Here is a 16,514-nt window from a genome sequence, read left to right on the forward strand (position 1 = left end):
TATACATATAGAGCACAATTTTTGATATCTCTGGTTGTATACAAAGATATTCACACCATTTGTGTCTTCATACATGTACTTAGGATAATAATGTCCATCTCATTCCACCTCTTTTTTACTCCCTTCCCCCCTCCTATCCCCTCCCTCTCCTTTGCCCTATCTAGTGTTCTTCTAATCCTCCCATGCTCCCCCCTCTCAACCCCACTATGAATCACCCTCCTTATATCAGAGAAAACATTCGGCATTTGTTTGTTTGTTTGTTTTGGGGTTTTTGTTTTTGTTTTTGTTTTTTATTTGTTTTGGGTTTTTTTGTTTTTTTTTTTTTGGACTGGCTAACTTCACTTAGCATTATCTTCTCCAACTCCATGCATATTCTCTTTTATTTCTGAGTAATATTCCATTGTGTATATATACCACATTTTTTTGTCCATTCATCTACTGAAGGGCATCTAGTTTAGTTCCACAGTTTAGTTCCACAGTTTAGTAATTGTGCATTGTGCTGCAATAAACATTGATGTGGCTGTGTCCTTGTAATATGCTGTTTTTAAGTCCTTTGGGTATAGACCAAGAAAAGGGATAGCTGGATCAAATGGTGGTTCCATTCCCAGTTTTCCAAGGATTCTCCATACTGCTTTCACTGCACCAATTTGCAGTCCTACCAGCAATGTATAAGTGTGCCTTTTTCCCCACCTCCTCACCAACACTTATTGTTGTTTGTATTCTTAATAGCTGCCATTCTGACTGGAGTGAGATGAAATCTTAGAGTGGTTTTGATTTGCATTTCTCTAATTACTAGAGATGTTGAACATTTTTTCAGATATTTGTTGATTGATTGTATATCACCTTCTGAGAAGTGTCTGTTTAGGTCCTTGGCCCATTTATTGATTTGGTTATTTGTTTTTTTGGTGTTAAGTTTTTTGCGTTCTTTATATACCCTAGAGACTAGTGCTGTCTCTGATGTGTGAGGGATGCAGGCTCTCTATTTACCTCACAGATTGTTTCTTTGCTCAGAAGAAACATTTTAGTTTGAATCCATCCCATTTATTGATTCTTGATTTTAATTCTTATGCTATAGGAGTCTTATTAAGAAAGTAGAAGCCTAATCCAATATGATGGAGATTTGGGCCTAGTTTTTCTTCTATTAGACACAGGTTCTCTGGTTTAATTCCTAGGTCCTGATCCACTCTGAGTTGAGTTTTGTGCATGGTGAGAGATAGGGGCTTAATTTCATTTTGCTGCATATGGATTTCCAGTTTTCCCAGAACCATTTGTTGAAGAGGATATCTTTTCTCCAATATATGTTTTTGGTGACTTTTTCTAATATAAGATGACTGTAATTATGTAGGTTAGTCTCTGTGTCCTCTATTCTGTACTATTCATCTACCAATGTATTTTGGTGCCAATACTATGCTGTTTTTGTTACTATTGCTCTGTAGTATAATTTAAGGTCTTGTATAGTGATGCCACCTGCTTCACTCTTCTTGCTAAGGATATGATCATCTCAATAGACCCAGAAAAAGCATCCCACAAAATACAGCACCCCTTCATGTTTAAAACACTAAAAAAACTAGGGATAACAGGAACATATCTCAACATTGTAAAAGCTATCTATGCTAAGCCCCAGGCCAACATCATTCTAAATGGAGAAAAATTGAAAGATTCCCTACAAACTGAAACAAAACAGGGATGCCATTTTTCACCACTTCTATTTAACATACCTCTTGAAACACTGGCCAGAGCAATTAGACAAAAGAAATTAAAGGGATACAGATAGGAAAAGAAGAACTCAAATCAGCACTACATTTGCTGATGATATGATTCTATACCTAGAAGACCCAAAAAATTCCACCAGAAAACTTCTAGAACTAGTAAATGAATTCATCAAAGTAGCAGGACACAAAATCAACACCCATAAATCAAGAGCATTTCTGTGTATCAGTGACAAATCCTCCTCATTCACAATAGTCTCAAAAACTAAAATAAAATAAAATAATTGGGAATCAACTAAGCAAAAGAGGTGAAAGATCTCTACAACAAAAACTACAGGACACTAAAGAAAGAAATTAAAGAAGACCTTAGAAGATGGAAAGATCTCCCTTGTTCTTGGATAGGCAGAATTAATATTGTCAATATAACCATACTACCAAAAGCACTATACAGATTTAATGCAATTCCAATCAAAATTCCAATGACATTCTTCATAGAAATAGAAAAAGCAGTCAGGAAGTTCATCTGGAAAAATAAGTTTACCACTTTTTAAATGTAACTGAGCAATTTACTTGGTTTGTCTGACACCACTTTCCTGACTAGTAAAAGGGAGTAAGAAAATTGCTCCAGCATTTTTGAAAATTAAATGAGATAAAGTTGCACTTTTGGTAAAGACAAACTGAGAAATTTAGAACAACCTTTGCAATGAACAACAAGAAAACAGTGTTTTAAGATATTCTGCTTGAAGCCAGGTGCAGTGGTGCGTGCCTATAATCCCAGTGCCTCAGGAGGCTCAGGCAGGAGGATTTCAAGTTCAAAGCCAGCCTCAGCCAAAGCAAAGTGCTAAGCAACTCAGTGAGACCCTGTCTCTAAATAAAATACAAAATAGGGCTGTGGATGAGACTCAGTGGTCACGTGCCCCTAAATTCAATCCCTGGTTTAAAAAAAAAAATCTGGTTGAAAGCTTTGGAAAGCCAACAAGATGGTGAATAATTTCAGAGCCAAAATCTAGAAATAGAAACTCACAGACATAAGCTCATGTTAGAGCCTCTTCCCTCAAAGTATTCTCTGATTCTGGAGTAGGATTCTGAGAATTCAGGAAGCTGAGTAGAACTTATTTGAGGAGCAGGACAATGATTGGCCTATAATAATTGTACACATTAATGGGGTACAGTGTGTTATTTCCATACATGTTTATTTATAATACATAATGTGTAATGATCAGATCAAGGTAATTGGTCTATCATCTTCAACATTATTTCTTTGTGTTGAAACATTTTAAATGCTCTCTACTAGCTATATTGACATATACAAGTAAATGTTGTCAAGAAGAGGTACCCTACAGTGTTATAGAACATTAGAAGTTATTCCTCCTATCTAACTGCCCCCTGCATTCTCTCATTCCCCTCTATCCCATCCTCTCAGAGTCTGGTAACCACTATTCTATTCTCTGCTTCTATGAAATCAACATGTTTTAAGATTCTTTATATGAGTGAGATCATGTGGTACTTGTCTTTGTGCGCCTGGCTTGTTTCATTTAACATAATGATCTCCCATTCTATCCATGTTGTTGCAAATGGCAACAACAACAACATAAAAAACCAGGACTTTCATCCTTTTATGGCTAAAATAATATCCCATTGTATATATGTACCACATTTTCCTTATGCATCAGTTAATGGACATTGAAGTTGTTTCCATCTCCAAAGCTTTTAATTCCTAAATACTTCAGTTCCTCCACTGTGTCCATCTCCAATGTCACACCTTTTCCTAAGCTCTTACCTCTTACCTGTGCCACACAGAAGCTTCCCATTTTGTCTTCCCACACACACTTTCCCTGCCTTACTCTCCACACTAAAACTAAAATAATTGTTCTTAAATATACAAATTCAATCCTAAGCTCTATGTTCTTATAGCACCTTCTACTTTTCCCTCATAGCATATATTATGGTTTGTAATTACACTTATTTTATAATTACTTGTTATTTATCACTGATCATTCTACTAGAACATGTGGGGATGGGAAATTATAAAGCCTTGCTTAAATTGCAGCTAAAATCTGAAACTAAAAGTGAAAACACAATATAATTCAAAGGTAAGGAATAAAACTATCATGTGGACACATTCTTGAAATAATAACTATATTAGTTATTTTTCTTTTTTACTATGTGAGATAAGAAAATAAGAGTCAAAGGATATTATAATGCACAAAAAACAAAGAACCAACCAGGTAGAATGAAGTTTGCATTTAAGTTAAACATATACACATTCTGTACGGTTTGGATGTGATGTGTCCCCAAAAGCTCATGTGTGAGACAATGTCAGGTTTAGAGGAGAAATGACTGGGTTATGAGAGCCTTAACCCCATCAGTGGTTTAGACCCCTGATGGGATTAACTTAGAGGTACCTGAAGGTTGGTAGGATGTGGATGGAGGAGAATGGGGCATTGAGGTGTGCTTTGGGGGTATATATTTTGTTCCTGGCAAGTGGAGTCAGTCTCTCTCTCTCTCTCTCTCTCTCTCTCTCTCTCCTTTCTGATCATCATGTGAGACCCTTCCTTCTGCCACACTCTTCTGCCATGATGTTCTGCCTCACCCCAACCCCTGAGGAATGGAGCCAGCTGTCTATAAACCAGACCTCTGAAACTGTGAGCCCCCCAAATAAACTTTTCCTCCTCTACAATTGTTCTGGTTTGGTCTTTTAGTCACAGCAGCAACAAAGCTGACTAAAACATGTTCTATACTGTCATACTCTGTCATCATGAAGTTGTTTTTTTTTTTTCTTCTTTTTCTGATAATGACAAGAAGTTTCCCTAAGATATTCTCCTACTAACTGCATATTTTTCTCTTATAGAACACTAAAAAACTGTGATTATTGCAGATATCATTATGTTCACATTTTTATACATTAGATAGAATGTGTTTTGTAGAAAATTGAATTTCGATCCCTGAATGGTAATAAACACATGAGTATCTTGATAATCAACCTTTTATCTGTGGGCTTATTCTCTGATTCCATTACTATTTAAATCACATATACATGTGATGGGAATTCATTTGCTAGTTAGAAACCATTAACTCCTTTCATTTTTTGTTTCATACAAGTTTCTTTGATAAAATCACAAATAAATTGTGATTCCAGATGATTCCACCTTTAAGTAAATTTTTATTGAAGTAAGACACATGTAAAATTTCCCAAATTATACATTTTTCTCTAGATGACTCTTCACAAATTGAATACATCCCATGTAACAGGAATACAGATTAAGAAACAGGATATTATCAGCACCCACAAACCTCCTATGGTCCCCTTCCAGCAACTTTCTCTACATGGAATCACTATCCTTATTTCCAACAAAATAGTTTTTTCCTGTTGTGAACTTTATATAAATGAAATTATGCTGCATATTTACAATTAAGTGTTGCCTTTATTTGTGAGATTTGTTCATGTTGTTACATATAGTTGTGATTCATTTATTCTCACTTCTATATGGTATTCTATTTCATGATGTCAAATAAAAAACAAAGTCACACTTAGACTTAGTGGAAAAGACTATTGCAATGGGGAGAATAATCCAATCTCAGCAATCTGTACACGATTCAAAATCAGACAGAAAAGGAGAGGGAAGGAGAGGAACTAGCAGGTCCCTTATAGGGAGCAGGGAACAAGGTGGAGGTGAGTAGGTGGAAAAATCAGAAGGGTTTTCACCTGCAGTCAGCTGTTTCTCCAGGTGAGCTATAAAAGGGATCATATTCTGCACCTTAGGACATTTGCTTAGAAAGGTAAGCCAAAATTGTGGGACCAGTAGGATAGAGAGAAGCCTAACTAAAATCTGGTCAAGCCAAAGCAGAGAGCAAGAAAGGAATCGTTCTGAACATTTGGTCACAATAGTTGGTTAATAACTGTATCACAAGTTTGGGCAAACACTGCCAGTTTGCTAACGTGGTTTTACATATTACAGCAACAACATGGTAGAATTCAAGTTGCTCCCCATTGTTACCAACAATGGACATTGACCTTTTTGTCATTTTGTACATTCTGGTAAGTGTGAAATATACCTCATTGTGGGTTTAAATCTCATCTCCCTAATAACCAATGAACTTGTCTTTCTCCTGTTCCACTAAATGCATTCTACTGCTCTACATTTCTTTCAAGCACTACTTTTACTGTATCCAACAAGTTCTGGTTTGTTTGTTATCAATCAGTTCCAAATATTTTCTAAATTTTCATTGTGCTCTCATTTATGAATCAGATTCATTTTTTTCTTTTTTCTTTTTGTTCTTTTTAGTTATATATGACAATAGAGTATAATCTGACATATTTATATAAACATGGTATATGTTTTATTCTAATTAGGATCTCAGTCTTATGGTTGTACATGATGTGGAAATTCATTGTGGTATATTCATATATGTACATAGAAAGTTATATCCAATTCATCCCACTGTCTTTCCCATTCCCTACTTCCCTTCATTCCCCTTTGTCTAATCCAATGAATTTCTATTCTACCCTCCGCTACTACTCTGCCCTCACCATTGTTGTGTGTTAGCATCCACCTATCAGAGAGAACATTTGGCCTTTGGTTTTGGGGGGATTGGCTTATTTTGCTTCGCATGATAGTCTCCAGATCCATCCATTTACTGGAAAACGCCATATTTTCATTCTTCTTTATGGCTGACTGATATTCCCTTCTGCATATATATGACATTTTATTTATCTATCCATCTGTTGAAGGGCACCTATGTTGGTTCCATAGCTTAGCTATTGTGAATTCAGCTGCTATAAATATTGATGTGGCTGCATCACTTTACTATGCTGATTTTTATTCCTTTGGATATATACTGAGGAGTAGTATAACCTGGTCAAATGGTGGTTAATTTCCTAGTTTTTGGGGGGATCATATTCATTTTTAAATGCAGTCATTGAGTTTCTTCAATAATGGAATAATGGTAAATGAGGAGCCCACTTCCTTTATTTGCCATTGAGTTCTCAATATCTAACAAAGTTCTTGGAACACAGTAGACACTTAAAAAATATTTGTTGAATTAATTAATTAATTAATTAATTAAAAAATGAGAAGACTGGGGAGTCAAACAAGGGACAGATAAGGAAAAGCTTTATGTGGTATACTAAGGAATTTCGGTTTTCATCTAAGAAAGATGACAAGCCATTGAAGCGTTCAATCAGGGCAATGAAAGGATCAGATCTGCTTTCTAGCTATGTCAGTTTGACAGTAGCATAGAGTGTGGATTAAAGATAATAAATCAAAATGAGTAAGACTTGCATATCTGTCATTAAACACTTATTGAGTGCCTGCCATATGACAAGCACTATTCAAAGTGTGAGAAAGATCAGTGAGCAAGACAGATGTGAGTTCCTGCCTTACAAAGTTTACATTCTAATAGAAGACATTAAATAAAATTTATTTTTGTATATTCAGGGGCCAGCAGTTCATAACAGGAAGATATATGGTATTCTGTAAATTGTGTTTAAAATGAAAAAAAGTATTAAAGAAAATATAATTAACCCCAGCCTTAATACTTAAGCAAGTCTTTTACTAAAATAAAATGAGAAATCTAGCAACAGAGATTTTTTTTAATTACTGTTAGTTCTTCACTTCCCTTTCTTTTGCTGCAATATTTTCATAGTTTCTACTTTAGTTCTCTGACACATGACAGCCTCTTCAGTGATCATTTCTACTTGCTCAATTCTTTTCTAAAGGAAAAATATTGTTTCAATGATTTAATTTCATAGTGTAAAACCATGCCTTGTCCTGGAACAGTAAGTGCTGTGTTTACACATTCACTAATACTGAACCCATCATTAAGAGATACATATTTTTTGGAAATTGAAATTACATGTTAGTGAGAGTCTTCTAAAACCTCCACGTACCATGGCTGCTACCCATTCTGTACTTCTTCACCTGAAAGTGGCTACCTAAAGAATAACATGGTGACAATGAGTAGGGTGGTATCCATACTCTGAAACAAAAGTATTTTAGAGATAGCACAGTGGTAAGTGAATCACATGTTTATCTTCCAAGGAAAATATGGATTCCATAGTTTTTTATTTATAAAAAGAAGAGTTGTTGCTCAGGAAAACTTTTTGAGAAATGCCTAATGAAAATGTTACATTTGATGCCATTTGACAAGTGGCCAGAGAAATCTAATAACTGCAGGAAGCTTGTAGAAAACAGCAAAAATAATTGACAGTTCACTGTGGGTGGTTTTTCACCTTTGGGTTGTCCTGGTTCTTGGTGTTTCTTCCTTTGCAAATGCCTGCTCAGAGAGCATTTTATTGCTTGTTAGCCCCTCAAAGAGCTGACAGGAAGCAATGGAGATGAGACTTAGATCATTCAACACATTTTGTACTTTTTGGATCCATAGAAAATTTTTGAGGGAAAGAGTATGAAAATAACTATAAAATGGGGTTTGAAGATCCTGGGAAAATCTGTTAGCATAACCTGTCCTTATCCCATAGCAATGATAAGTACACTGATTTGACAGTCTTTATTAAGTACCTTTATTATATTCTCATGCAAATCCCACAATATTACAAAATATTTTGGGGTTTTTGATACACAGTTGCCCCTCCATATCCACAGGTTCCACATCTGCAGGATCAATCAAGGAACGAAAATGTAGTTAAATCCACACTGTTTGCATCTGTACTGAACACGTAGCTTTTTTTTTTTTTTTTTTGACTTGTTTTACTCCCTAAGCAATATAGTATAACAACTGTTTACATTGTATTGGATGTTATCTAGAGATGCCATAAAATGTACAGGAGGGTGTATGTAGGTAATATGCAAATACTACCTCATTTATATAAGAGGCTTGGGCATCTACAAATTTTGGTGTGGAGAGGATACCAAGGGATAACTATAAAAACTTTTCCTAAGTACTGAATACCGGAACTTGATTAATAATTAATCACTAACTTAGCCCATATTTGGTCCTCCCTGATGTCCTGCTCCAACACAAATTTCAAACTTGAGGATATTCACAAAGCAAAGTGACAAGTTCAAGAACCAAATGCCGTGCTGTACAATCTGCTCTTTCCAGTGTGATCATAGGTGTTTGTTTTCTGGCTTGCCTCTAAGAGCTTTAGTTATCTGGATTTTTGGCTGGCTTCCCCTCTCAACAGCAGGCAGTGTGTGACTTGTGACTTTGCTTTTCTGTAATCTCTGTAATCAACACATCCATTTTTGATGACGAAGCGAACCCACAACTCTCTTGTGTGGAGCACTTGCTTTACCTTTTAGAAGTCAAAGGAGAGATGAACAGTTGTTCTGCTGTTTACATACTCAGAACATGTGGGTAGTCCTGGGAAAGAACACATTGTGACTTTCTCTTGGAAATGTCAACACTTCACACATATCAGAACAGGATTTTCCTTCTGTGTTGAATCCAATATGCAATTATCTCTTGGAAGGGAGACACTGCTTTTCTGGATGGACGAGACACTGGAGGGAAAAGCTGACTACAGCTGCCACACTGAGACCTGACACTTGGCCCCCCTTTTGTATCAATGCAATTTGTGATCAAAATCAGTGAACGTAATGGATATATTTTGATGTCCCTTTTCTTGGAAATGGGGTAGGGAGGCAGTTTTTACAATTATGATTAGAATAAAATTTCAGTGTGATTGTTCATCTATGTGAAATGATTCAAAAATGAACTTTCTAGGCACACCAAGAAAATTTCTTTCATAAACATAATTGCAAAAATTCTTAATAAAATACTGACAAAAACATTAAAAAGTTAGTGCACCATGATCATGGGGTTCATCCCAGGATGCAAAATTGATTCAACATATAGAAATCAATTAAAATATTTCATCACAGCAATAGACTTAAAGACAGAACTACATGGTTATCTCAGTAGATGCAGAAAAAGCATTTGACAAAATACAGCATCCATTCATCTTCAAAACACTAGAAATACTAGGGATAATAGGAACATACCTCAACATTACAAAAGCTATATATATTAAACCCAAGGTCAATATCATTATAAATGGAGAAAAATTGAAAGTATTCCCTCTAAAAATTGGAACAAGACAGGAATGCCATCTTTCACCACTTCTATTGAACATGGTCCTGAAAATTCTAGTCAAAGCAATTAGACAAAATAAAGAAATTAAAGGGCTACAAATAGAAAAAGAAGAACTCAAACTATCCCTATTTGTTGAAAATATGATTCTATATTTAGAAGATCAAAAAACTCCACTAAAAAACATCTAGAACTCATAAACAAATTCAGCAAAGTATCAGGATATAAAATTAATACCCATAAATCAATTGCATTCTTATATATCGGTGATGAATCGACTAAAAGAGAAATTAAGAAAACTATCCCATTCACAATAGCCTCAAAAAACAAAACAAAACAAAACAAAAACACTTGGAAACCAACCTAACAGAAGAGGTGAAAGACCTCTGCAATGAAAACTACAGAACTCTAAAGAAAAAAATTGAAGAACTTAGAAGATGAAAGATCTCCCATGTTCTTAGATAAACAGAATTAACATTGTCAAAATGGTCATACTAGGGCTGGGGTTGTACCTCAATGGTAGAACAAATGCCTCACATGTGTGAGGCCCTGGGTTTAACCCTCAGCACCACATAAAAATAAATAAATAAAAATAAAGATTTTGTGTCCATCTACAACTAAAAAAAATTGTTTTTAAATACCAAAAGCATTATACAGATTCAATGCAATTCCTATTAAGGTTCTGATGACATTCTTCATAGAAATAGAAAAAGCAGCCATGAAATTCATTTGGAAAAATAAGAGGCCCAGAAAAGCCAAAGCAATTCTCAGAAAGAAAAGTGAAGCAGAGCCATCACAATACCAGACTTTAAATTATACTACAGAGCTACAGTAACAAAAACAGCATGGTATTGGCACTAAAACAGATGTGAAGACCCATGGTACAGAATATAAGACAAAGACAAACCCACGTAAGTACAGTTATCTCATACTAAACAAAGGCACCATAAACATACATTGAAAAAATGATAGCCTCTTCAACTGGTGCTGGGAAAAACTGCAAATCCATGTTAGCAAAATGAAGTTGAACCCCTATCTCTCACCCTGCACAAAACTCAACTTAAAGTGGATCAAGGCCTAAGCATTATACCAGAGACCCTGCACCTACTAGAAGAAAGAGCAGGCCCAACTCTTCAATATGTCAGCTTAGGAACCAAATTCCTCAACAAGACTCCCAAAGTGCAACAAATAAAATCAAGAATAAATAAATGGGATGATATCAAACTAAAAAGCTTCTTCACAGCAAAGGAAACAATCAAGAACATGAAAAGAGAATCTACAGAATGGGAGAAAATCTTTCCACCTGCATCTCAGAGCATTACTCTCCAGGTTATACAGAGAACTCAAAAAACTTAACACCAAAAAAACAAATAACCTAATCAATAAATAGGCTAAGGTACTGAAAAGACACTTCACAGAAGAAATAGGAATGGTTAACAAATATATGTAAAAATGTTAGCCATTAGAGAAATTCAAATTAAAACTCCATTGAGAGTTCCTCTCATTCCAGTCAGAATAGCAATTACCAAGAATACAAGTAACAATAAATGTTGGCGAGGATGGGGGAGAAAAGGTATACTCATACATTGTCAGTGGGCCTAAAAATTTGTGTAACCATTCTGGAAAGCACTATGGAGGTTCCTTAGAAAACTTGGAATGATTTGACCCAGTTATCAGCATACCACAGTGACACAGCCACATCAATGTTTATAGCAGCTCAATTCACAACAGCAAAGCTATGGAACCAACCTAAATGCCCCTCAACAAATGAATGGATAAAGAAAAAGTGGTGTATATACACAATGGAATATTACTCAGCCATAAAGAATAATGTAATTATGGCATTTGCCAGTAAATGGATGGATCTGGAGACTATCATGCTAAGTGAAATAAGCCAATCCCAAAAAACCCAAGGCTGAATGTTCTCTCTGATATGTGGATGCTGACTCAGAATAGGCAGGGCGGGGATGAAGGAGTGGAAGTTCACTGAATTGGACAGGGAGAATGGGGGGAAGAGGGGAGGATGGGAATGGGAAAGACAGTAGAATGAATTGGACGTAACTTTTCTGTATTCATATATGAATACATGACCAGTGTAACTCTTCATAATATACAACCACAAGAATGGGAAGTTATACTCCATGTATGTATTATATGTCAAAATACATTCTATTGTAATATATAACTAAAAAGAACAAATAAAAAAATTAAAGAAGTGAACTTTCGAGTTTAACACATAAGCCTCTAGTAACAATTTACATTTTCTTATTCCAAAACCCTTATGTTTAGATTAGCAAAGAAAACTGAGATTCCTATTGATATATCTTGTCATTTTTAAGTTTCCATAAATATGTTTAATATAGGTTTCCATAAATACTATGGACTGAATTGTGTCTGTCCCCAGCCCCAAATTCATATGTGCCCCTAATGTGCCTATATTTAGAGATTAGACCACTAAGGAGGTAATAAGGCTGGGGCCCTAATCCAATGCGACTGGTGTTCTTATAAGACGGGAGGGAGACACCAGGGACACTCCTGCACAGGAAAAAGACCATAAGAGGATACAGTGGCAATGTGTCTGGAAGCTGAGGAGAGAGGCCTCAGAAGACATGTGCCTACTAGCACCTCGATCTCAGACTTTCAACTTCCAGAACTATGAGAAATAAATTTTGTTGTTTAAACCACCCAGTCTTGTGTAAAGGCAGCTATCACTGACTAATAAAAAACATTATCTATACAATTACACAGACACATACATACATTTCCAAATTATAAAAAATACTATCATATTAAGGAAAATTTGGGGAGATATAGATAAGAAAAAGAAAGCTATAACTCATGGAATGATCAACATAATACAACTACCAGATTTCTTCTTGGAAAAATGTAAGAGAGTCAAGCCTTCAAGCTTTGGACCAAATTTATCTTTTTTATGGATTCTGTAGATTTAATTTGGCAACTCTGAACAAAAATAATTTAGTCCTTTTATAAAAATATTATCAGAGCATCAATAAGAGAACACAACTAAGTCCTCTTAAGAGTTCAAATAAAAAATCACCTCATTGGTGGGATCGTTTCTGATTCATTCACCACTGGGATAAGAACCTTGTGAAATGTTGCACATGCTTATTTCAACTGGACACATTGAAAGAAGAAATCATTGATATCCTAGTTGCAGTTGTATTATGTTTTCAAGCCTATTACATGATTTGCCATGTTTTAGGCATTTTATATATTTATATTTTACATACAGATGGAAATAATATGTTGTAATGCCATCTGCAGTTTATCCCAGGGATCAGGAATATTTAATTGGGAACAGAGTAGGAGAGAAGAAGAAAGCCATTGTTGAAGGAATGACATGAGGAAAGATACAGAGGAAAGAGAACATGGAAGAGACACAGTTTTTATTTTTACAATTAATGTGGTGAAGATACATATAGCATAGAAAATAAGCCTGGAAAGACCACAGATAGCTGATTGGAGATCACAAGTGCCATGTTGGTTTGGATTTTATTCAGCTGCAGCAGAACACCATGAATGACAGGATAGGTTTTGGCCATAAAGACCAGAGCAGAGAGAGACAAGAGCTGGGGAGCTGGGTTAAGAAGCTATAAGGAGTCCTTGAGAGAGATGGTATTGCTGCTGAGGAAAGTGGGGATAGAGAAAAGAAGATGAGTAAAAAATAATGGTGAATACATGGGTGGGTAGTTCTTGGGACCCAAATGGACATAACAGAGAATGAAAAGCATGAAGTAATGAAATTCTGAAGCTTCCAGTTTAGAAGGTTCTGAAAGTGGTAATTCTACTGTCCAGTGTAGAGGACCCAGGAGTGAGAGAGCAAATATTTTGATTTTGAACATTCTGAATTTGAAGTTTTGATGTTTATATCCATGGAAATTTCCAGACACTATATGGAAATACAGGGTGGAAGCTCAAGAGAGAACTAGAAAATGGGTTGTAGGAGTGTGAGTGTAAACTGATCAGAGAAGAGAGCCAAGACATGCCTGAGAGAAGACTCCCAATTTCGGGGCTGAACATAGAAGAAAATAAGTAATTATGGGAAATAAGAGTAGTAATAATGCACCTAGATGGAAAAAGAGAGTGATACTAAAGATGTTAAGAAAAGCTTGTAGACCTGCCATGGCTTGCTTGCTTTTGGCCTGACTGAATAAGCAGGCTCTGGTAACCAAGGAAACCGTTTTACTCCCAGAATCAACAATAGGATGGAGCCTTACTGTCTAGGATAAGATGGGGTTGTCTATTCATCCCAAGGCCCTTTCTTCCTGCTTGTTGACCTGTAAACTGGCCTCCCCCAGCTCTCTTATCTTCAACTTGTAGGGAACACACTCAGGCTAAGAGAAAAACCACTTCTCTCTTCTCCAGACACCTTCTACAGTTTCTGTTATCTCTTATCAGCTGCCACAGTCCAAGGCTGTGATTCCAGACAGCAATAGGCTTGGAGCAAACCCTGGGGTTATCCAAACAACCAATGAGCAAAGAGAAATAGCTCTCAAATGATAATACAGAAAACATTAACAACTTAAACTAGACTTCCCTGGCCACCCTAGGACTATACTGATTGATCCCACTTTATATTTTTATATTCCTGATCACTAGCCTTGAATGGGCATTCCTACCACACATGCCTAGTTTATTCCCTCTCTTATCCTCCCAAATGGCTAGTCAGTGTCTTTTCCTCTACCCTGACATCGCCTACTCCCCTGACTTTCCCATCATTACCTGAACTCTGCATTTCTTTGGTTACATTGAATTGAACTTTCAACTCTTTACCAAAATCCAGACCCTCCACCTGGGTCCCTGATACTCTCATCTCTTCAGTCACTTTGTTTCTGTTGATATTTCCACTCTAATGAGCATGTCCATCAGCACAGACACACACTCTGCCTGCCAGTAACTTTTCATAGCTTCAGCTCCACAGATGGGAATAAGCGTACTGTATCTATTTCCTAAAAGATTCCTCCATAGATTCCTCCACTCCTCCCTTCTCCTCCTCAAATCACTCTTCTTTCACATTGTTATCATTTATATATTAAATTCCCCCCAAAGCTCATGAGTGAGAAGTGCAAGAAAGCTTAGAGGTGAAATGATTGGGTTATGAGAGTCTTAATCAGTGCATTAATCCCCTGATAGTTATTAACTGGGTGGTGACTGAAGGCAAGTAGGGTGTGGCTGGAGGAGTTGGGTCATTGGAGGCTTGCCTTTGGGGTACATACTTTGTCCCTGAAGAGTGGATCTCTATTTCTGCTTCCTGGGTACCACGTTCCCAGCAGCTTTCCCCATCCACACCCTTCTGCCATGATGTTCTGCCTTGTCTCACACCCCAAGGAATGGAACCAGCTGTCTAGGAATTGAGACTGCTGAACCTGTGAGCCCCTGATAAACTATTCCTCCTTTAATTGTTCTTGCCAGGACTTTTGGTCACTCAGTACTTTATTTTAGTAGACACAGCACAAACACACACACACACACACACACACACACACAATTATGACTTTAGTCCCTGCTTAGTTAATTATTTTTTCACTGGCTTATGGACACAGTGTTCTTTCTAATCTTGGCCAGCTTTCTAGAAAATGCTACCAGAAGACGGAGAAAGATAAGTAATGTCAGTTCTCTATTAACAATAATTTGGTGCATATTAATTAAAACCAAATTTTAATTTTTTAAAATTTCACTCGTGTTAAAGCAAAAGATTGTTAAAAGAGTGAAAACTTTACACCTGAAGGATAAGTTTAAAGTGAAAGATTACACAGCCTGGAGACAAGAAAAGTGAAGAACAACCTAATAATGTACTTTTAAAGTGAGAGAATAACCATATTTATGTGGGTTTGTCTCTCATTTGTTTGCATGTCTATTTTGGTGCAAATACCATGCCATTTTTGTTACTATTGCTCTGCAGTATAGTTTAACGTCTGGTATTGTGATGCCTCCTGTTTCACTCTTCTTGCTAAGGATTACTTTGGCTATTCTGAACCTCTTATTTTTCCAAATGAATTTTATGATTGCTTTTTCTAGTTTTATAAAGAATGTCATTGGGATTTTAAAACAAATATAATTCTGAAATATTCTGTGATACAACATCAGAATTATTTTTCCTTTAGTCAAATGAAATTCTTCTGTTCCCTATGATGTAGAAAAGTGTTTCAAGAATCTGGCAGCAGAAATTAAAGAAAACTACTTTTATTTTTAAAAGTTCTGTGTGCTCTTTTCTTGCTTACCTGAGCAAGTATTTCTGTAAATTTGAATCACAGACCACAAGGAATTTTGCTTCTGTCCCTTTTTTTTTTATTCTTTTAATCTTTGTTTTTTGGTGATGCTTGAGATGTTCAAACCCAGGGCTCACATATGCAAGCATTCAAGGCAAGTACCTTGTCACTGAGCTTGACTTCCAGCCCAAGGTTTAACTATGTTTAGCATTTTAAAAATGAAGTTTGTTCTTATGTAACTGGAAAATACACAAAATGCATTAATTACTGCATAGCAGAAACAGTTAACTCACAACAGATTTGAACAATGGTCACAAATGCAAGGAGCATATTTAACCCCTACTTCATCATTCCCAGCTCTGGTTATTTGACCACAGCAACCCAAAAACAGTATTATATTTCTATAAATATGAAAGCATAGACTTTAAAGGGAACTCTGACTTAAATTGTGCTTCTGCCACATTCTTCAAAGATTTGGTCCCTTATGTTATATAATTTATGTGATTATTTTTTAGGCCATAAT

At 36.1% G+C, this 16,514-nt stretch overlaps 1 long non-coding RNA gene across 1 annotated transcript; it reads right to left on the bottom strand.

Annotated features, from left to right (window-relative positions):
* Window positions 1-911: 911 nt before the first annotated feature.
* Window positions 912-10,737, bottom strand: LOC125616723. Its single transcript, XR_007347455.1, has 3 exons — window positions 10,581-10,737; window positions 2,403-2,405; window positions 912-952 (listed from the first exon to the last, which is right to left on the bottom strand). It is a non-coding gene; the product is annotated as an uncharacterized LOC125616723 (long non-coding RNA).
* Window positions 10,738-16,514: the final 5,777 nt, after the last annotated feature.

Source organism: Marmota marmota, unplaced genomic scaffold (assembly GCF_001458135.2).
Source record: "Marmota marmota marmota unplaced genomic scaffold, marMar, whole genome shotgun sequence".
Lineage (NCBI taxonomy): Eukaryota > Metazoa > Chordata > Mammalia > Rodentia > Sciuridae > Marmota > Marmota marmota.